Below are 23,931 nucleotides of genomic sequence, written 5' to 3' on the forward strand. Positions count from 1 at the left end.
GCAATTAAAGCAAATTTCCAGTTTACTTTTTTTTATCAACTTTGCTTTGCTAACTTGGTACCCTTTGTTGAAGAGTACACCTAGTTAAAGGGATACTAAACCCAAATATATATTTTTTTCATGATTCAGATAGAGCGTAACATTTTTAGCTACTTTCTAATTTATTCCTATTATCATGTTTTCTTCATTCTCTAGGTATCTTTATTTGAAAAAGTAGGAATATAAGCTTAGCAGCCAGCCTAGTTTTGGTTCAGCACCTGGGTAGCGCTTGCTGAGCTAAGCTTATATTCCTGCTTTTTCAAATAAAGATACTAAGAGAGTGAAGGAAAATTGATAATAGGAGTAAATTAGAAAGCTGTTTAAATTTGCATGCTCTATCTGAATCGTGAAAGAAAAAAAATTGGGTTTAGTATCCCTTTAAGCTTATAGGAGTTTAGCGGCGTGCAAGTGTCTTTAGCATTCTATGGCAGCAGTGTTTGCTACTATATTTAACATTGCTATAACTTTGTTGCAAACTGATGCCACATGGCTAAACACACATATGTGCTCCAGTAGGATTACTCTTAAACAAATAATACCAAGAGAACTAAGCACAATTGAAAATAGAAGAAAATTGGAATGTTGCTTAAAATATCATGCCCTATCCGATCCATTTAAGTATAATTTGTACTTTACTGTCCCTTTAAGTGTTCCCAAATGCATAAAAAGGGGCCAAATTTAACTTATACTATGTAAGGTTAAAAGAAGTAATTTAGGGCTAGATTACAAGTGGTGCGCTAAAGTTAGTGCAGTTCGCATCAAACAATATCTCGACCGCGCTAACTTGTGTGCCAATTATTAATGTTCTCTTGAACTGAAATTAAATTAGCGTGCAAAGGGTTTGCATGACTGAAGAACTAGCGTAAAGTTTAAGGGGTAAAAATACATTAAAATAAAGTGATACGCTCATATATTCAATATCTGATAAAAATTATTCATTTTATTATTAATATTTTAAATACATTAAAACAGGATAAATATTTTTTTTTTTTTAAATTGTAATGTTTTTTACTGTTTACTTAATGTAATTATTTTACATTCCAATATTCCCATAGGAGAAAATGTTCTTAGTATTTTTAAATATACAGTATATTCCTATATATATATCTTTATATATTCATATGGAATGTGAAATATTCACAACTGTCTTCGGGTTTAGTAGGTCTAATGCAGTGTCGGGTTAGCTCGCGAGTGCTAGTTGCTTTTTTTTTAAAAAGCATGGTCCATTGAATTCTAGAGAAAGAAGAAGTTAACATGGACGCAATATCTGAAGACCTGAGGTTAGCGTGCATCAAGTTTTTGCTTAAACATATCAGGTGTTGGAGAAAAATCAGTTTACTTTCAACTCATAATATTAGCGCAAACCGACAAGCGCAAAAAACTTGTAGCACATTTAACGCTCTTGCGGTAGCGTTAATTAGCTATCTACTTGTAATCTGGCCTAGAGATAGCTCACAATCACTTGACCTTCAACATTACTTATTTTTATAGACACCAAATCATTTACTGTATGTTTTTGTATTATGTATATATTTTGTAACGCTAGTAGCTCACAATCTATAAGGATACACATCTGTTCATTTCCTATCAACATTTGCAGTCTTAAGTGCAGCTTATAATTACTCCGAAAGGGAAAAAAATAACTACTAGTCTTGAATGCAGCTTATAATTACTCCTAAAGGAAAAAAAATGGCTACCATCATTTAGCTCTCAGCACATGAAAACATTTTTGAAAAATATTATTAATGATTATAGTAAAAAATAATAATAATTATATTAAGCGCATGTAATCAAATTCTAATAATGAATGAAAAGCTAATGATAGTCCCCGCTCACATCAAGGAATTAAGAACCACTAAATAATATACAGACGTACCTTGGAGATATTGCGGGTTCGGCTTCAGACCATCTCAATAAAGTGAATATAGCAATAAAGTGAACCACAATCATTTTTTTGTTCCCAAGTGCATATAAAATATATATTTACAGTATACTGTAGTCTATTGTGTGCCATAGCATTATGGCTAATAAAACAATGTACATACCTTAATTAAAAATACTTTATTGATAAAAAATGCTAACCATCATCTGAGCCTTTAGTGAGTCATAATCTTTTTGCTGGCGGTGTATACTGTATATATCTGTATTTATGTGTTTATATGTGTGTATATGTTGGGAAAATGGCACCGATAGACTTGCTTGACAATAAAATATCGAAACATATTACAGATTTGCAAAATCCTACCAAAGTGCCATCTTAGAGCCACTCCATCCTAAACCATTAAAGACTATCGGGCTCAATTTATCAAATGTCGAGCAAACATGATTTACTGTAGCAAATCATGTCCACTGGAAATCGCTGCAGATGGACTGCTGTCCGCATTTATGATTGCACAAAAAAAATCTTATTTTGGCACACTTCCAGTGAAGTAACTACTGCAGCAGCAGGTTTGGATTGGCACAGATAATATTTACCGGAATTTGGTTGAATGCACTGAGCTTGCATTGAGGACCAGCAGGATTCCAAGATCCAAGAGTGTTGTGGAGCTTCTCGAGGTGGAGGTACAGTGAGGCATGCTACTGACTAAAGGTGAAAGGCATACGGAAGCTCTGGATAAGTGAAGATCTAGTGAGTACTTGGACTAATTGCCTTTATGTATGATATGTCAGTTTATGTTATGGAAAGCCTTCTTAATGATTAGCTCCCTGGGCTGTATTGGTATTTATTTTGACAAGCCCATAAATTTAATAAGAACTGTTTATTGATCACAGAGCGCCTTAGATTATTGGATCCAAGTTTGGATAAGTTATATAAGTGCTTATGTTTTTGTGGCAAGCACAATATTTATATTGAATTTGCTCTGATGTGCATTTGCAGTATTTGTAGTTATTATTCCCTTCAGACAGAAATTAGTTAGATCTTTTTAATTTTAGTCTATTATCACATGCATCATCATTTATGCAAATGAGGAAACATGCATTCCAGAATTTTTTGATGACCAATCCAAATCCCATATCATCATTAGTTTGTTGGAAGGTAGTCCCTTTTTGTTACGGTCTGTATAAAACACAACACACATCAATCTTGTCCATCAAATGTATCATTCCAGCTCTACATATCCTAGGGAGGAGTCAATTAGTGCAGGTAAAAATACATTTCATTTTCATGAAGTGAATCAGTACCAAAGATGCACTTTCATTAGGACGCTACAATAACAGAGCTGCATACAATGCAATATTAAATGTACTAGCTGATCATATCTCTATAACATAGCTTAGTTTTATGTGTTCATTAGTTATACTTCTTTGACACATAGCTATAGGCTGCTTTGAAAGTATATTGATTATAGCTAGATGTTACACTATAGCTTATTATAATAATAATTAAGTCATGTTCTTATATTATTTTTAATTTAAAATTTAGATTTAAATTTAATAAGAGATTCTATTTACAACATCATTATGTAAGACAACAGATTTTTATTACCTTTACACATCACTATGGAGTAATACTTCTGTCTATGTCTGTAACACGAATAGACTCAAAGAACTTCTCATAAACAGTACGTCTACACATATTGGTTTTAATGCTTAAGAAAGACAAAGCATATTTCTGAATAGCCCAGGGAGAGCTGAAGAAACTAATTGATAGTGAAAATAAAAGGACCGTTGGCAACTCCATGCACAGACATTCTTTTCTCCTACTGTTGACCTTTGATAACTAATATACATACAAACCCCTTGTATTATTATCCCCTATATATTGATATATTTCAAACTTTATTTAAAAAAAAAAAAGATTGGTATACATGTGTGTACTAAAAATTATACACTTCTGAAGTAAATTAATTTGTTGCACTTGCTATGAATTGAAAAAAATCCAATGCATAAATCCAGAGAATGAAAACTGAGATCGGAATAGTGGGGTTAGTGTAGGCTGTGACAAAGCTTCTTTTGAGGATAAACATATAAAGAACTTAGACAATGAGGAAGGACATGGCATTTTAGGAATGTGGATATTTGGAGAATGCTGGACATGGGGCAGACATCAACATTAATATCCCTACTAAAGTTGAATATAGGAGACTGAAAACCATGTGCTTTCCCACAGATGGAAGGAAGTCATTTTGTCTCGAGCGGAGGATGTCAGTTCAACCTTTACAGGCCTTTCAAAATATGCATGAATTACAATCTGGAAGCCTGAACATTACATTTACTGCTATAAGGCTCAAAGACAAAGAATAAAGCACTGAAAAGCATCTGCGTTTTATATTTATTTCACATTTCTTTGATACATTCAAAAATATTTCCTTCTGTGAACAAAAAAAAAGTTTTTATAAAAACTGCCAACTAACATGCTGAGTTATAAATGATTAGTTTCAGTCTTGTATTGTAAATGACAAGTAGTACATGATTATCTACTGCCTGCTGAGAGAGAACTGGCATATCAGGAAAATCACTGACCTTTCTTTAGCTTAATTTGTATTGTTTAAAGGGACACTGTACCCAAAAAAAATTATTTTGTAATTCAGAAAGAACATGCAATTTTAAGCAACTTTCTAATTTACTCCTATTATCAATTTTTCTTCGTTCTCTTGATATCATTATTTGAAAAAGAAGGCATCTAAGCTTTTTTTTGGTTTCAGTACTCTGGACCATACTTTTTTATTGGTGGATGAATTCATCCACCAATCAGCAAGGACAACCCAGGTTGTTCACCAAAAATGGGCCGGCATCTAAACTTACATTCTTGCATTTCAAATAAAGATACCAAGAGAAAGAAGAAAAATTGATAATAGGAGTAAATTAGAAAGTTGCTTAAAATTTCATGCTCAATCTGAATCACGAAAGAAAATTTTTGGGTACAGTGTCCCTTTAAATCCTAAAATTGCATTTTTTAAATGGTTTAAAATTAGGTAATCTGTTCAATAAGGCGAATGACTAAGGACTCGATGATAACATCTTCGCCAGCTCAAACCTACTTTTGCTCGCTGACTCTTGCAGGGCTGCCTCGGTGCAATGATCGTATAAAAGGGGCAGTCCCTGCGAGTGGCAAGATGGCTCCTATTAAAAGTATTGGAGCTCGCTGGAATAGGAACACTTCGCTCCATAGGGGATAGTTATCAACGTGTCAACTTTCCTGCCTTCGCCGGCCCAATACGCCCGCCTAAGCTCGCCTACCATCGCCGCCACGGACCTGAAAAAATTCGCCTAAGTTATCAATAAATGTGTCAAAAAGCTGCGCACCAAGTACGGGGCGGACTGTGAGAGTTATCACTCATCCGATCTCGCTGCTCTTCGGCTTTTTTACAGCTTTATTGCTAGACTGTCACTAAGCACTCACACTAACTACACTGTTCTACCCCCTATACCGGCGCCCCCGGAGCCCCCGCAACTCAATAAAGTTACTAACCCCTAAACCACCGCTCCTAGACCCCGCCGCAACTCTTATAAATGTATTAATCCCTAAACCGCCGCTCCTAGACCCCGCCGCAACTCTTATAAATGTATTAACCCCTAAACCGCCGCTCCTGGACACCGCCGCAACCTACATTATATCTAGTAACCCCTATCCTGCCCCCCCTACACCGCCGCCCTCTATAATAAAGTTATTAACCCCTATCCTGCTGATCCCGCACCTCGCCGCAACTAAATAAATAGTTTAACCCCTAAACCGCCGCTCCCGGACCCTGCCGCAACCTATATTAAATTTATTAACCCCTAATCTGCCCCCCCTACACCGTCGCCACCTATAATACATTTATTAACCCCTATCCTGCCCCCCACTACACCGCCGCCACTTTAATAAATTTACTAACCCCTAAGTCTAACACTAACCCTAACACCCCCCAACTTAAATATTAATTAAATAAATCTAAATAATATTTCTATTATTAACTAAATTAATCCTATTTAAAACTAAATACTTACCTGTAAAATAAACCCTAAGATAGCTACAATATAATTAATAATTACATTGTAGCTATTTTAGGATTTATATTTATTTTACAGGTAACTTTGTATTTATTTTAGCTAGTTAGAATAGTTATTAAATTAAATGTTGGGGGGGGTTGTATTTTTCTTTTACAGGCAAAAGAGCAGTTTTCTTTGGGGCATGCCCCACAAAAGGCCCTTTTTAAGGGCTGATAAGGTAAAAGAGCTTTGAACTTTTTTAATGTAGTATAGGGTAGGGAATTTTTTTATTTTGGGGGGCTTTGTTATTTTATTAGGGGGCTTAGATTAGGTGTAATTAGCTTAAAATTGTTGTAATATTATAATATAAATATTTGTAACCTATTTTTTTATTTTTTGTAACTTAATGTAATTGTATTTAATTGTAGTTATTTGTATTTAATTTATTTAATTTATTTAATGATAGTGTAGTGTTAGGTTTAATTGTAACTTAGGTCAGGATTTATTTTACAGGTAATTTTGTATTTCTTTTAGCTAGGTAGTTATTAAATAGTTAATAACTATTTAATAACTATTCTAACTAGCTAAAATAAATACAAAGTTACCTGTAAAATAAATATAAATCCTAAAATAGCTACAATGTAATTATTAATTACATTGTAGCTATCTTAGGGTTTATTTCACAGGTAAGTATTTAGTTTTTAATAGGATTCATTTATTAAAGTATAGTGTAGTGTTAGGTGTAATTGTAACGTAGGTTAGTTTTTATTTTACAGGTAAATTTCTCTTTATTTTAGCTAGGTAGCTATTAAATAGTTAATAACTATTTAATAGCTATTATACCTAGTTAAAAAATAAATTGAAAGTTACCTATAAAATAAAAATAAATCCTAAGATAGCTACAATATAATTATTATTTATATTGTAGCTATATTAGGGTTTATTTTAAAGGTAAGTATTTAGTTTTAAATAGAATTAATTTAGTTAATAATAGAAATATTATTTAGATTTATTTAATTAATATTTAAGTTAGGGGGGTGTTAGGGTTAGTGTTAGACTTAGGTTTAGGGGTTAATAAATTTATTACAGTGGCGGCGGTGTAGTGGGGGGCAGGATAGGGGTTAATAAATGTATTATAGGTGGCAACGGTGTAGGGGGGGCAGGATAGGGGTTACTAGGTATAATGTAGGTTGCGGCGGTGTCCGGGAGCGGCAGTTTAGGGGTTAATACATTTATTATAGTTGCGGCGGGGTCAGGGAGCGGAGGTTTAGGGGTTAATATGTATAGAGTAGCTTGCGGTGGGCTCCGGGAGCGGCGGTTTAGGGGTAATACATTTATAAGAGTTGCGGTAAGCTCCGGGAGCGGCGGTTTAGGGGGTAATAACTTTATTTAGTTGCGGCGGTGTAGGGGGGACAGCTTAGGGGTGTTTAGACTCGGGGTACATGTTAGGTGTAGACATCTCCCATAGAAATCAATGGGATGTCTGGCAGCAGCGAACTTGTACTTTCGCTATGGTCAGACTCCCATTGATTCCTATGGGATCCGCCGCCTCCAGGGCGGCGGATTGAAAACCAGGTACACTGGGCCGGAAAAGTGCCGAGCGTACCTGCTAGTCATTTGATAACTAGCAAAAGTAGTCAGATTGTGCTGCACTTGTGTGCGGAACATCTGTAGTGACGTAAGAATCGATCTGTGTCGGACTGAGTCCGGCGGATCGAAGCTTACGTCACAAAATTCTACTTTTGCCGGTCTCTAGCCTTTGATAACTAAGGCGAATCAGCCTCGCCACAAATACGCCACAAATTCCAGCGTATTTGAGGTTGACGGCTTGATAACTACCCCCCATAGAGTGAAGTTAGGAGGGAGCAGGGGGAGCACATTAAAATTAAAATCCTGTAGCCAATATAACCCACATTATGCTGCTTTCTGCATAAAGCATCTTACATTTTTCTATATTTTCGTATGCATTTGTTTTTCTATTGGGGTTACAAGTGTTCGTATTGTTTTGAGAAAAGCTTGCCACCTTTTAGTTAGTGAGAAAAAACTGTGAGATCTGCAGTGCGAAAATCTTAATAGAATTACACTGGGATTAAAGAGACATTTTCATATACGCCTATGGAACGCCCATGTTTATAAATTCACATTTCTGTGCGATTTTTGCACATCCAGTTTACTACAATTACAATTTACGCTGTACATATTTTATTTGATTTATTCCTGTGTAAATTACATACAAATTTTACTTTTTTGTTAACATATGATTTTTGGTAAAGAATTTTGTTACGATTTTTGATGCACCTTAACAATACAATTGTCCATGCTTATTTTTTGTGTGAATGCTTCAAATATTTTTTTCGTATGATGTTTAAAATACAAATTTTGTTGTGCACATTTCAATGAGTGAGACACCCTGTTTTCAGGATAAAAAGTTGCTTAAGATCATTCCACCAATGAAATAGAAGGACTGGCGAGCATTCTTTAATAATCTCACCAGCCCAGAGAGCTTTCAATCATTGAGCCCTAAGTCAGTAAAAAGAAATAGGTAATTTTGGTAAAAAGGAGGTACCAATGCTTTTATTCCAATTGTCCCAACATTTGTGTGACAATCCTGACCTGGAAGCTGCCTTGTTGTCCCTTCTTGGTCTTTTTATGTTGTGACTGCAATATAACTGTGACTGACAAAACCCAGACAACTCCAACCCCTTCCTTAGGCCTAGATTTAGAGTTCGGCGGTAGCCGTCAAAACCAGCGTTAGAGGCTCCTAACGCGGGTTTTTTACGCACTCCGGTATTTAGAGTTTATTTACCGCGACTCAAAATACACCTAACGCTCAACTTTCTACCGCCACCTCAGACCCAGTAGTAAACATATACCGCACAAAAAAACATCCACGAATCACAAAACAAATATTACACAAAGTACACTTACACTCATACAAACACAACACTATCTTTATTTTTCGGAATTGTTATTTTTTCTTTAAAATACAAAGGATTAAAGTTGCGAGATCTCGGGTGTTTGAAAAAAATCCACACAAATCCATTTTCCCATTGACTTACATGGACATACGGGAAAAGACCCTCATATACCTACATCTAACGAATAACATTATCACAAACATACACTCATCGATGCATACAAACAATATACACCACATTACATACACAAAATATTTATTTATTACAAAAAGAACACGATTTAGTTACTTTTTCACACAAGCTCATGACGTCACTCACTTTACGAGGAAAACCAGTCTTAGAAAAAAAAATATAGAAATCTTTGGAGCCTCCATTGACTTCTATTGGGAAGACGTGCTCGTGCACGCGAAACCCTCATTTCCCTAACGCACGCAAATAGCGTAGACGGAAAAACTCCAAATACCAGCGCTAGAAAATACATGCTTTTATGCGTTAGACCCAGCTATGATAAATAGATCAAGAAATGACTATTTCCCTATGGTGGATTTATGTTTTTTAATATTAAATATTCACCACACCATAAATATTTTTAACACTTTTAGATTACATCAACTACAAATCCCCATCACTAGTAACACATTATTATTTCAATAAAATTACATTTACAATTAAAATAAAATTCAATACACATTTCTGGATTCACAAACACTACACAATGGGAAACATCTCTCATTTACCTTTATTATTGCATTTCTGTTATTCAACTCATATGCTTGCAGCAACTGCATATCTACATAGGCTTAACACATGATCACTCATGGATGCACATACATTACTTTTAACATTCACTCATACATGTGCATTCAAATGATGGGGGAAAAACACATTACATTCTCTAGAGGAATCACAAAACACAACATATGGATTTTACTGTACTTTTAACATCATGATTCCATCACCAGAAACCATTAGGAATTACCTACAACAAGAACATCATTACACCAGATTACAGATGTCACTTTATGGGAAGGAACAACAATGCCAGACCGCTATATAGAAGTCAGCATATGTGGGACACAATCACAATATATACGTACATGTACATAACACGCATCACCCATCACGCAACCACAAAGCACACATTTAGATTTTATTCAGCACACAATAACAATGTAGCACAATACAACAACACAATGAGGATTTCACAACTACATAGGCAGGTTAATAATATCATGACGTCATTACAAGATTCAACCATACACATCACAGATTCACCACTGTACCGCCCCTTTAGGAACTTTAACACTCAATACTACAATACAACATATACGTAAAACACACTTTTGAACAGCATTATTATGGAGATTTCAATGGGACAATTCAGAAATATTGTCAGATCGCACATCAATTATATATATAATACTACAGATGGCAGCCGGAAGTTATTCAGTATTCGTGCAATTTTTATGGGACGCATACAATATCGTCAGATCGAAAATCACTTATATATATAATACTACAGATGACAGACGGGAAGTTCGGAATTATTATTGCGATTTGAAAGGGACGCGTACAATATTCACATCTCGGCAATCACTTATATATACAATACTACAGATGACAGCCGGAAGTTATTCAGTATTAGTGCCATTTGAAAGGGACGCATACAATATTGACATCTCGGAAATCACTTATATATACAATACTACAGATGACAGCCGGAAGTTATTCAGTATTAGTGCCATTTGAAAGGGACGCATACAATATTGACAGCTCGGCAATCACTTATATATACAATACTACAGATGGCAGACGGGAATTTCGGAATTATTATTGCGATTTGAAAGGGACGCGTACAATATATTACAGCTCGGCAATCACTTATATATACAATACTACAGATGGCAGACGGGAAGTTCGGAATTATTATTGCGATTTTAAAGGGACGCGTACAATATTGACAGCTCGGCAATCACTTATATATATAATACTACAGATGGCAGACGGGAAGTTCTGAATTATTATTGCGATTTTAAAGGGACGCGTACAATATTGACAGCTCGGCAATCACTTATATATACAATCCTACAGATGGCAGATGTTCCTTTATCATTTACAAACAATATTGCAGCAACATTGATCGATCACATTCAATGCACATTATACACAACTATGCACTTTCATTCATGTTAGCCTGGACGTGTGCTTGTTACTATAACATCGCGTTTAGGAAATATTGATTACGCATATGAACAAACATTACAAACATGCACTGTATGTGTGATATTTGACACTTTCACATTGAGAATCATTGTTTGAAACTAACATTTCAGCAAACAACAAATAAACGCCCACTGTGAAAGCATTCGCGCCGCTCACATACAAACAGGTGAATACAATCAGCAATCATTACAAACTCACTACCATTGGACTAATTGTACTATAAATCCCCCAAACAACATGGCCAATGCATCACTTGTGATCCACATCAGATCAAGTGCTTACCTTGTTACGCTGTTTTGAAAGATGGATGACGATGACATGGTAGACGCTGCTGGTGGTGCTATTGGCGAACTAGCTGTTGGTCGAATCAGGCAGCCTCGGCGGCTCAGACCGAGACGAAGGGGTCGTCTGGTTCGAGGTCCTCGTGTCTACAGGGTGAGACCCACCTTGGAAAACATGAGTGACTTTGAGGTTTTTGATAAGTATCGGCTCGATCGCGAACAGCTCATTGGCCTTTACGAGCTTCTTAAACCTCATTTGGAGCCACGTATACAAATAAGGACTGCTGTTCCCCCCATGAGTAAGATGCTAAGCTGTCTATACGTCCTGGCCTCCGGGAGTTTTCAATCCGGAGAACTGTACATGCATGGCCTGGCTCAAGGTACATTCTCTGGGGTGTTTGATAACTTTCTGAACGCCATGGTACGTATCAGTAAGCAATACATAGGATTCCCACAGAATGATGGTGATTGGAGGCGCCTGAAGCGGGAATTCTTTGATATTGCTCAATTGCCCAATGTCTTGGGAGCCATTGATTGTACCCACATTGCGCTGCGTGCTCCAATTGATGACTTGCCCTTCAGAAATCGCAAACATTTTCATAGCATCAACGTGCAGTATGTTTGTGACGCACGGATGAGGATTATGCATGTGTATGCGAATTTTGGAGGTGCTTGTCATGATGCCCGCATCCTCTCTCTGTCGTCCCTGTGGAGACAGTTTGAGGAAAGACAAATGCCCCCTGGTTATCTCGTTGGTGAGTATTTGTGCACAACATGGTTAATTATTTTGACAATTGCCCCTGTATTTTTTAACTGTTAGCGTCATGTTCAGCTATAGGATTAAATTTAACCATTTGTTATTTACCGACGCTAATGTCTATTTTTATTGAAATGCAGATATGTAGCATGTCTTACCTTAAGTGTTCAGATAGAGAATGCAATGTAAACATGTAGTTAGCATTTTACACAAGGTTTGTTTTAGGAGAAATACGCATATGTAGCATGTCTTAGATGAAATGGCAATATATTATCTCATGCAATTTAACCCTGTCATTGTCTTTTTCTGCTAATGTCTATTTTTATTGAAATGCAGATATGTAGCATGTCTTACCTTAAGTGTTCATATAGAGAATGCAATGTAAACATGTAGTTAGCATTTTACACAAGGTTTGGTTTAGGAGAAATACGCATATGTAGCATGTCTTAGATGAAATGGCAAGATATTATCTCATGCAATTTAACCCTGTCATTGTATTTTTCTGCTAATGTCTATTTTTATTGAAAAGCAGATATGTAGCATGTCTTACCTTAAGTGTTCATATAGAGAATGCAATGTAAACATGTAGTTAGCATTTTACACAAGGTTTGGTTTAGGAGAAATACGCATATGTAGCATGTCTTAGATGAAATGGCAATATATTATCTCATGCAATTTAACCCTGTCATTGTCTTTTTCTGCTAATGTCTATTTTTATTGAAAAGCAGATATGTAGCATGTCTTACCTTAAGTGTTCATATAGAGAATGCAATGTAAACATGTAGTTAGCATTTTACACAAGGTTTGGTTTAGGAGAAATACGCATATGTAGCATGTCTTCGATGAAATGGCTAGATACAGATTTAGATATAATTTTTTTTTTTTTTTTTATGTTTCTGACAACTTTTAATATGGATTATGGTTTTTAAAAAATATATTTATACAACAATATACTAGTTTAAGTATTCTGTTTGAATTATGTTCTGTTCTAAATTTATAGGTGATTCTGGGTACATGAGCCGGCCTTGGCTCATTACCCCCTTGCGTAGCCCAACTGATGTGTCTGAGGAGCGCTACAATAGGGCTCATAAGAGAACCAGGGCGGTGGTTGAAAGGATGTTCGGGCTCCTGAAGATGAGATTCAGGTGCCTGGACCGTTCTGGAGGAGCACTCCAGTACAACCCAAAGAAGGTGGCTAAGATCGTTGTAGCCTGTAGCGTCCTGCATAATATTGCACAGCGGGCTGGGATGCTGCAGGCCGTCCCGGTGGACAGAGACCTCCTCAGAGATGAGGAGGATGATCCTGTTCTAGAGGGGGAATTCCAGGACGAGGGACTTGATGTCAGAGCAGACGTCATCAACCGCCACTTTAGACGGTAAATAATAGAAGTTACACTGGAGTATTTTCAATAGATGTGAACTCTAGGGAAATGACAAGTAGAGAATTGTGCAAACATGTTAGTATTGATAAAATGTTATAATAATATTTATTTCTCATAATATAGGTGATGCTCTGGGCATTGGGTCCTATAGCGAGTCTTTGCCACCTGGTTTTTATAGAGGACATCAGATGGTAAGTAGAAATGTATGGACTGTTGCTGGCATGATTTGTACACAAATACATAATATGGCATAAATTTTTAAAAATATAACTTTGTTTACACATTACTTATGTACATAATCAGAAAGGGATACTCTAGAATGACTATGGTTCAATGTCACACAGAGGTTTGTTCTGCTCAATATGACTCATCTTCACACTTGATAGAAAATAACACAGGTTCATACACAGGCTTAGTAAGCTAGTGATAGATATTTATTATGAAATGGGGGGTGGGAGAGGGGTACAGAACTGATTCACACACTTGTATGAAATCTTTATATATAATTTCTTACATTAGGGAGATGACTTAATATAAAGACTGAAAGGGAACAATTTGAAGCCTGACAGTGAAGATTTCCAAGACTGACAGTGGGGAAAAAGCCAAGATTGAAATTGAAGTATACCAATGGGATCATGTCTGGCATATTTAAATTCTGCTGACCTTGAAAACCATACAAAGACATGTTCACATGGTAAGTGCAAACTATTTGATAGAATAAGGCTGTGGAGACATCCTATTGGAGACACTTAGATGATTTTCTATTTTGTAGATGGTATTTCCCAGTCCTCTATTTAATGAACTGATGAATAAGACACCTATTGAAGATCAACTGTTTACCCCTGAATTGACATTCAAAGACCATGCATTGTCCAGGTTGGTGTACCAATGCATGCTAGTGAAGACTGTAGAATATTAGTAGCTTACATACATTAGTCATATTTAGTTCTTAATTAGATATTTAGGGATCACAATCAGACACTTAGATGATTTTACTTTTTTAGATGGTATTTCCCAGTCCTCTATTTAATGAACTGATGAATAAGACACCTATTGAAGATCAACTGTTTACCCCTGAATTGACATTCAAAGACCATGCATTGTCCAGGTTGGTGTACCAATGCATGCTAGTGAAGACTGTAGAATATTAGTAGCTTACATACATTAGTCATATTTAGTTCTTAATTAGATATTTAGGGATCACAATCAGAAAAAGGAATACATATTATAGTTGATATAGAGGTATTTGAATGGACATGAAATATTACATTTATGTTCAGCATACATATATTGTTTACATGTGATATACATTATTATGTATAAATTTAATTTTTGAAATTTAAATATTATTTTTAATCAACAATATAATGGTGTATGTATTTCATTAATTTAAAATGAATGTAATGATTATCTTTAAAAAATGTTGATCAAAGTTAGAGCATAGACACCATATGATTTTAAATGTATTTTATGAATATTTTACAACGTGTGTATTAACTTTGTTCCATTTTTATTATTTGTCATTTCAGATTGGCATCTGATGACTTCATGGAATATTTATTTATTTTCTATTAAATATATATTTTTTTTTTAGCAGATTCTAATATATATCAATATAATCTGTAAATAAATAAAACTTGGACTCCCATGACTGGTAGTTGGCTATTTGACAAGCACATGCATAAGAGAAAATAATGCATTAATAGTAGAAAATAAAATTCTTCAGAGAATATTAAAAGATATATTTTAACATTAATTGGGGAGTCATATTCTTCAATGCTTTTATATTGAAAAAGTATATATTAAAAATATTTAGGATATGTATTAATATTATGATTGTTTTAACATTTAATAAGGTGAAGTGGTTCAATTACATGAAAGTGACAGTGTTGTTGAATGTAAAAAGAATTGTATAAGATCATGTATCTTCCTTAGGTATCTCAAAACATTATTAGAAAATATTTTACAATTATTACATTTATAAATGGTAGGTCATTTAACTTTATAATTTTTAATAATTAGTTATTGGATGCCAGGTTAATCTATGTAATTTTCTAGTGGAGTCATTTAACTATACTTAGTAATATTATGTATTTATTACAATCTTACCTCTTGGGTTAGACATCAAATATCTATATAGAATGTAATTTCCCCTTTAGTTTATTTTGTCAATGTTAAATAAAAATACAATATGTTTGGGTCCTTAAAGGGGTCATTCAAAATGTATATTTTGTATACATTGTTACAAATATCATACAAGAATTTAAACATATTTAGAATGTACTATAGAATTACATTCAGTCTTTAAATATACTTGTTAAAATAAAAATAAATGCACATATCTTAGTGAATGATATAAGGCATCTATATGCAAACAACAATCAGCATCAAAATAGCCTATGTAGAGATGTATTTAATCCACGAATATATATAATTACAATATAATGATTGAATAACAAAACATATTAAGTTGGTCAAATATAAGATTATGATACAAAATGCATACATAACATATAGCTTAATGTCCCTCTACGCTGAAGGCTAAAAAATACCTCATTTAATAAATATATTTCAGTCAGTGTGTAAAACAATCTAGAAGTTAATCTAAATTTGCTTTACTCATATGTTAGACTCATTTAGCAAAAGGAAGGTGCCTAGGTTTATGATATATTAAGCATTATTGTGAAATGTTTATTTAAAGGGACATGAACTCAAAATATACTTAAAGGTAGCCATTTAAAAAAACAATGATTTATACATTCTGAATGAGTATTCTATTTTAATCAACTTTAAAACTTGTCTCATATTATGAATGCTCATTGTGATGTTGCTATCATTACTTTAGAAATAAGGCAGTAAATAGCTAATTTATTTGCTTCAGTACTCTGGACAGAACTTGATTGTTTGGAATAATTGATGCAACAATCGTCAAGGACAACCCAGGTTTTTATTAAACAATTGTCCGTAATATAAAATATCATTATTGATTTTCAAAGAAACATAACAAGATAACTTAACATTTGATAATCGTATTAAATAATAAAGTTGATTAACATTTAATGCTCAATCACCAATGGTAAATTTGTTTGGACAGTGTCCCTTTAAGAGCTTGAAATAGTGTATTTACTTCTCTTCCTATCTTGACATACTTTGCTTGAAAAGCATATCGAGATAGGCTCAGTAGATGAAGATTGGTGGATGCACAGAGATGCCTTATGTGATTGGCTCAACCATGTGCATTTAAATTTCTTATGTTGAGGATATATAAATACTAAGAGAAAATGATTTACATTTTAAAGTCTAAACAATCTTCTATCTCTACAGATAATTTGATACAATTGTTTGTAATGTCTCTTTAAAACTAAAGACGCCATTGCACAATAACATATATGAGCACTTCAGAGAAATACAAGCTCGAGGTTTATTTGCGAATAACAAAGCTGTAGTTTAACATTTATAAACAGATTATCAAAGTTACTGACATTCTTCCCGGAATTTTAACATTAATAAATATTGCGTGGGAAACGCATCTTCAAACACCAGATTAGCATATTTAAACATTAGTGTAATGTCACGCAATAGCACACAATCAATGTGCATTATAAATACATTTAATAGAGCAATGTCAATACTTCACAATCAATTTATTTAAAGAACAATAAAGACATACAATATTAAATGTGTATTTGTATTAAAGAAACAGACCGTTATTAAACCGAGAAATGTCTACAACATTAATAATGTGACAGGATGAGATTTTAAAGAGTATTTAATCATTAATATTTCACGGATCACGGATATTAAATCTGCGTCACACATATCCGCATGACAGGCCCATGAGTTACAAATAAGTCTACATGAAAAATGAAGTTACAGCACCACCAAGCGGTATGTGTAAGGAAGTTACTAAGATATGAAACATTAAGGAACGGCCAATCAGAGTTCATCACACAAACACAACTTGAGTCAGGATGGTCTCACAGACATTATAACAATATTTCAAACTTTTATCCAATCAGATGTACAGATAAATTGTCCCATGGTGCATCTCATGTTTACTTCACCATATAAAAGTCCATTACACGTTGCCATCTTTGTCAGTTCTCTAATGCCTGCAGGCAGTCTTATATATTAATATTATTATAATATATTTAGTAGCCAACCGAGCAGGCATGTCAGTTCCCAGGTTCACCAAGGAGGAGAGCGCTGCACTGGTCCACGCCGTCAAGGACTTTTATCCCCAGCTGTTTGGGAACAAGAGGAGCTCGACAGATGCGCCTGTTAAGAAGGCCCTCTGGGAGTCTATCACCAATGCGGTTAGATTGGTGTGTGACGTCCAGAGGACCCAGGATCAGATCATGAGGAGATTCGGAGATATGAGGTTGCGTTTATCGAAAAAAGTCAACCTCATAAGGGACTGGGTACAAGCCCGTAAAAGAGGGGGCCAAAGAAAGGCCCCGCGGAAACTGTACCTACTCCCTTATGAGGTGACTTTATGCGAGCTCCTCAATCTCCGGGTCCCCAAAAGATTTAGATCCTCGCCATCCTCGGCCTCCTCTTCTTCCCTCCCAGCTGCGGGATCTGAAAGTCCTGACGCGGGGGACAGGGCAGATGCTTCTCCGTCCGGTGGCCTGGGAGGACCCGATAGAGAATCTGAACCAGGTAATTATCCAACTTCATATAATATTTATAATGTTAAAAATCCAAAATGTGTATTTAGTCAGATACTAAACCTATACAGATCTCACAACATACACTACATATGATGTTTAGATATCTGATTTTACATTAGTGATACATGAAATTGGAATGATGTTTATTGCGCTCTACAGAATATGCGTCACAGAGCGGAAATCTAATTTCGCATCCACGTTAACATGGGTTTGCGGAAAGTGGCATTGCTTTATACATGTTGGTCAAATGACGGATGCGTAATTCCGCTTGGAATCATTGCGCAATGATCGCGAAAATGGCATTTCTCATCCACGTTAACATGGGTTTGCGGAAAGTGGCATTGCTTTATACATGTTGTTAAAAATTAAATGGAAAATCTTAGATTAGTGAAGAATACAGTATTCTTATTTTAAATATTATATCTAATAAAAAACGAATAATACTAATAAATTATAACATATGGCCATCAATTGATGATTATGTAATAACAAGCATATATTCTTAAAGATACAGTAAACAACACAACTGATTGAAAATAAGAGTCCAGGATATATTTATCATTCATTTAATTGCGGAAACTATTAACTCATGGGACTACCAAAGGATTAATATTTTTCTATTGATTTGTTATTAATGTAAATATTTTAAACATGGCATGATTAGTATTAATGATATGCAATCCTCATTTAATATATTACAGATATGGATGTGGCTGCTGGATCCTCAAGCCAGGGCTTGTCACAGTATGGTATGTCTCATTTTAATTGACATTTGTCTTAGAAACATGGAATGAACATTACATACTAAATACACATTGTTCTATATTTATATGTAATGTCTATTTAATAGATGAAAATTATATAATTATTCGGATATACTTAAATAACATATTTGATTTTAATTGCATGCTCAATACCATTCATTACATCAACATATGGAGTAGATAATTCATTAACAAACAACAACATTGTGGAATCTATTTAATTTTAGATTAAAGGGATACTGAACTACAATTATTAATATTGTCTTTCACATACAGTATGCAATATTAATAAACATAAAATATAATACTATCATCATATGTGACATATTCTATTGCTAAATGTATTTTAAAATAAATAAAGTACGTTTATGTGCATCTAAATATTTGTTGACCAACCTGGGTTTATATTGATGATTGGTGGATACCTTCAACAAACAATATTTATTGAATCCAATATTCCTTATCTGCCTTTAAGATTAATATCGAACAACATTCGAATTATAATAGGAGTCAATGTTAAATCATTTTTTACAGTTTGAACATAGAAATCAATTATTTAAATTAATCATGTCAGTGTCCCTTTAAGACAAAATAGATTCATTCATCATTACATTATTTTTATTAAAAACTATTGATATATAAATCTAATTATCTGTTGGAGTTACTTTATATATATCTGCATACTCTAACAGCACCATGATTACATATTTGTAATAATAAAGTTTGTTATGTATTGTGATAAATATGTGTTGTGTCCTAAACAAGATTACTGTACATTGAAAAAATGGCTCGATGTGACACATGTTTGTTTAGATTTGTCAACAGATGCTCCTCAATATGTGGTTTGTGTGTATTCTTGTAACTTCTTAAGGACATATGACGGAATTATTCCGTCATAAAACAATTGAGCTAAGTGAAAGCTGTGTCCTTAAATGGTTAAGAACATTGATCATTGGGTATATTTAGATATGCAATAGCAGCATCTGAGATGAATTTGATGTCTAATGTAGTCTGACATTAAACATATGTTGAATACAGATATGTTTACAGAATCCCCTTGATTCAATCAAGCATTTTATGGTGTAATGACTGCTCTATTCTTCACATTTTAAAGTTGATTAATGTTAAAATTCTAGACAGATGTGATTTAGTGATATCCAAAATGTGTTTAATAATATATATCTATATCATTCATAGAGAGAGTTGGTGTGGGGAGCCCACAGGAATCCAGCAGTGACATAGAGCCGCCTTTGCGGTCTCCTGGTAAGTCCATTGACTCATTTATATGTAATTGAAGGTGTATTGCTAATCAATATTATGATCATGATTCCGATGAAGCATAACATTATAAAAAATCATAGAATTTATCTTCTGATTATATATTTATTTTTTATATTGAGCGATTAATAATTTCTACTTTATTATTCTACACATTTGTTATTCATAAGATGTCTAACATATGTTTTTTTAAATTTTTTTTTTTAACAACAGTCATCAAGTGATACACACATGAGAAATCTTAAATGTTCTATGTACTATGCTTTTATGAATTTAACATTAAGACAAACAATACATTAATATTCTGATTTATTGACAATAACAAATCTATTGTCATTTGTATGCTCCATCAAAATGATGTAAATCATAACTTTGTGTGTGTATATCTTTAATGCAACATTGATGTGCGTATTTGAGCAACAGTAACATATGTTATAATATCTGATCTTAAGGTGTACACAACATGTTATGTTTTACAGAGATTGATGTCACATGTGGGATGGAGGAGGAAGAGGCTGCCTTGGAGTCTGATGGTATGTGAAATATATCTATCATGTTTCCAACATGTTTCTTTTTTTGAAATCATTTTATTGAAGACATTCAAAGTCTACAGCTTTTTCCCTTTAAAAAGGAATATTATTTGTCTGTTCAAATACACTACTGCCCCCTTTCTATATCAGGCAGCATGAAAATCTGCTTGTATATATTTTTTTAAGAATATATAATTCATGCCATCATTATGTCACATGCATATTCCATGCCAAAACACAATAATAAGTTTCACATTGTACAGACAGTCATTGAGATTCATCTGAGTGCCTATATAGATACCATATCCTCATTTCAGAATAGTTTACAGATTCAAACACACTTCGAGGTATATTGAAAACATAATCAATTTTAAATGCGTTGATTTGATGTCAGGATGTATGAGATGTTAATATATTTATTTTACATTTTCAGATGGATCCACCACTTCTGGTCATCTGGATTCCGCCCCTGCCCAGTCACAGACCCCTCCCCGTGCACACACCCCTGACCATGGCCACACCTCTGCACACACCCAGAGCCCTTCCCATCACCAAACCCATGACCATGCCCCGACCACTGCCAGCCCTTCCCATATTTCATATCCTGTCCCTCCCAAAAAACGCCCATACACCCCCCTTCGCCGCTCTCCCCGTATTCTGGCCCGTACAGCTGCCCAGACCCAAACTCCCCACTCCCCAGCTGTACGGCCTACCCTGGAGCAGCAGCTCACCACTCCCCAAGCCATTCCCATCCCTCCCCGAGCCAATCCCATCCCTCCCCCCTGTTTAAACCTTCATTGTCCTGGGTGTCAGATTGTCCTTCCCAGGCACAGCTGTAAGTATCATTCTAAATACACTTTATAAGATACTTAAAGGTACAGTGAAGTTAAATTGGTTAAATTGTGATTCAAATCCAGCATGCAATGTTAAGCCAATGTATAATAGAATACTCTTATGAATTATTCGTCATTCTCTTGATATATTAATTGAAAACAACTTATTCCTATAATTAGTTTAAACAATAAAATAAATGTGGCCATCATTTCTTTATTGTTGGATGAATGTATCCATCAACCAGCATGCACAAACAAGGTTCATCAACAAATATTGGCTTCCATAAAAACCAACATTCTTGCATTCAAAATATAGCTTGACAATTAAAACATATAATGAATATGTGTAATTTCTAAAGATTTGTCATGTCATGCTCTATCTGAATCAGTCCATTAAATATTTAGGTTCAGTGTCCCTTTAATTGGATATCACTACATATACCAAACACCACTACTTGGATACAAAATTTTATGTCCAAATGTGGATACATTATCTCTTGTCTAACCCAGTGGGAATGTAATTTCTTCTGGTTGCTATGTTTACACAGCTTGTCCTCAATGCCAAAATGTTTAAGGATATGTGTGCCTACCACAGTCTAAATTGAATTTTTAAATTGCTAATGTAAGTACAATGTAAATCCTTTAACAAGATTTGATACACTCAAGCTGTATAAGTGGATCATCTAAAACCAATTAAAGGGTTCAACATGTTTGAGTAACATGAGCCTTTAATGATTTCTGTCTGTCTGAATAACCTAATTCATGTGTAAAGAATATATGAAAAATAATTGATGTAAATAATTATTTGTCTTTATGATGACAATGTATGTATTAAAATCTTTTATTCTGTTGTGTAATTATCCTTAATATTAATTTTTATTTTATTTTAGGCTGTGACTCAGCATGGCTCATGCTAGAAGGGATAGCAAGAGTAGAGCAGGCCGTGTTGAGGAACGCAGCTGTCCTGAGAGGGATGAACGACACCATGCAGGCCCAGCTCCGGGTTCAGGACTTGACTCTGCGTGAAATTATGCAATTACGTTCAAGGCCTGAATCTGGAGCTGGACATGCACAGGACAATGAAGAGGATGACCAGTAAGTGGAGGATCTGGATATGCTCCATGGTGGCAGATAATAATCCTCTGTCCACATGTTGAATTTGTATTTATATTGTTGCCATTTGGCCTTTTTATCAGTTTTTTGTTGTGCCTGTTGCACTCTTTTACCTTGTCATGTGTCTCCAATGAGGCTATGCTGGCCCTTGGCAACTCTCTTCATGGACTGTGATGCACTGTGTTACCTTGCCATGTGTCTCCAATGGGGCTATGCTGGCCCTTGGCAACTCTCTTCATGGACTGTGATGCACTGTGTTACCTTGCCATGTGTCTCCAATGGGGCTATGCTGGCCCTTGGCAACTCTCTTCATGGACTGTGATGCACTGTGTTACCTTGTCATGTGTCTCCAATGGGGCTATGCTGGCCCTTGGCAACTCTCTTCATGGACTGTGATGCACTGTGTTACCTTGTCATGTGTCTCCAATGAGGCTATGCTGGCCCTTGGCAACTCTCTTCATGGACTGTGATGCACTGTGTTACCTTGTCATGTGTCTCCAATGGGGCTATGCTGGCCCTTGGCAACTCTCTTCATGGACTGTGATGCACTGTGTTACCTTGTCATGTGTCTCCAATGGGGCTATGCTGGCCCTTGGCAACTCTCTTCATGGACTGTGATGCACTGTGTTACCTTGTCATGTGTCTCCAATGGGGCTATGCTGGCCCTTGGCAACTCTCTTCATGGACTGTGATGCACTGTGTTACCTTGTCATGTGTCTCCAATGGGGCTATGCTGGCCCTTGGCAACTCTCTTCATGGACTGTGATGCACTGTGTTACCTTGTCATGTGTCTCCAATGAGGCTATGCTGGCCCTTGGCAACTCTCTTCATGGACTGTGATGCACTGTGTTACCTTGTCATGTGTCTCCAATGGGGCTATGCTGGCCCTTGGCAACTCTCTTCATGGACTGTGATGCACTGTGTTACCTTGTCATGTGTCTCCAATGAGTCTATGCTGGCCCTTGGCAACTCTCTTCATGGACTGTGATGCACTGTGTTACCTTGTCATGTGTCTCCAATGGGGCTATGCTGGCCCTTGGCAACTCTCTTCATGGACTGTGATGCACTGTGTTACCTTGTCATGTGTCTCCAATGGGGCTATGCTGGCCCTTGGCAACTCTCTTCATGGACTGTGATGCACTGTGTTACCTTGTCATGTGTCTCCAATGGGGCTATGCTGGCCCTTGGCAACTCTCTTCATGGACTGTGATGCACTGTGTTACCTTG

Source organism: Bombina bombina, chromosome 1 (genome assembly GCF_027579735.1).
Source record: "Bombina bombina isolate aBomBom1 chromosome 1, aBomBom1.pri, whole genome shotgun sequence".
Taxonomy (NCBI): domain Eukaryota; kingdom Metazoa; phylum Chordata; class Amphibia; order Anura; family Bombinatoridae; genus Bombina; species Bombina bombina.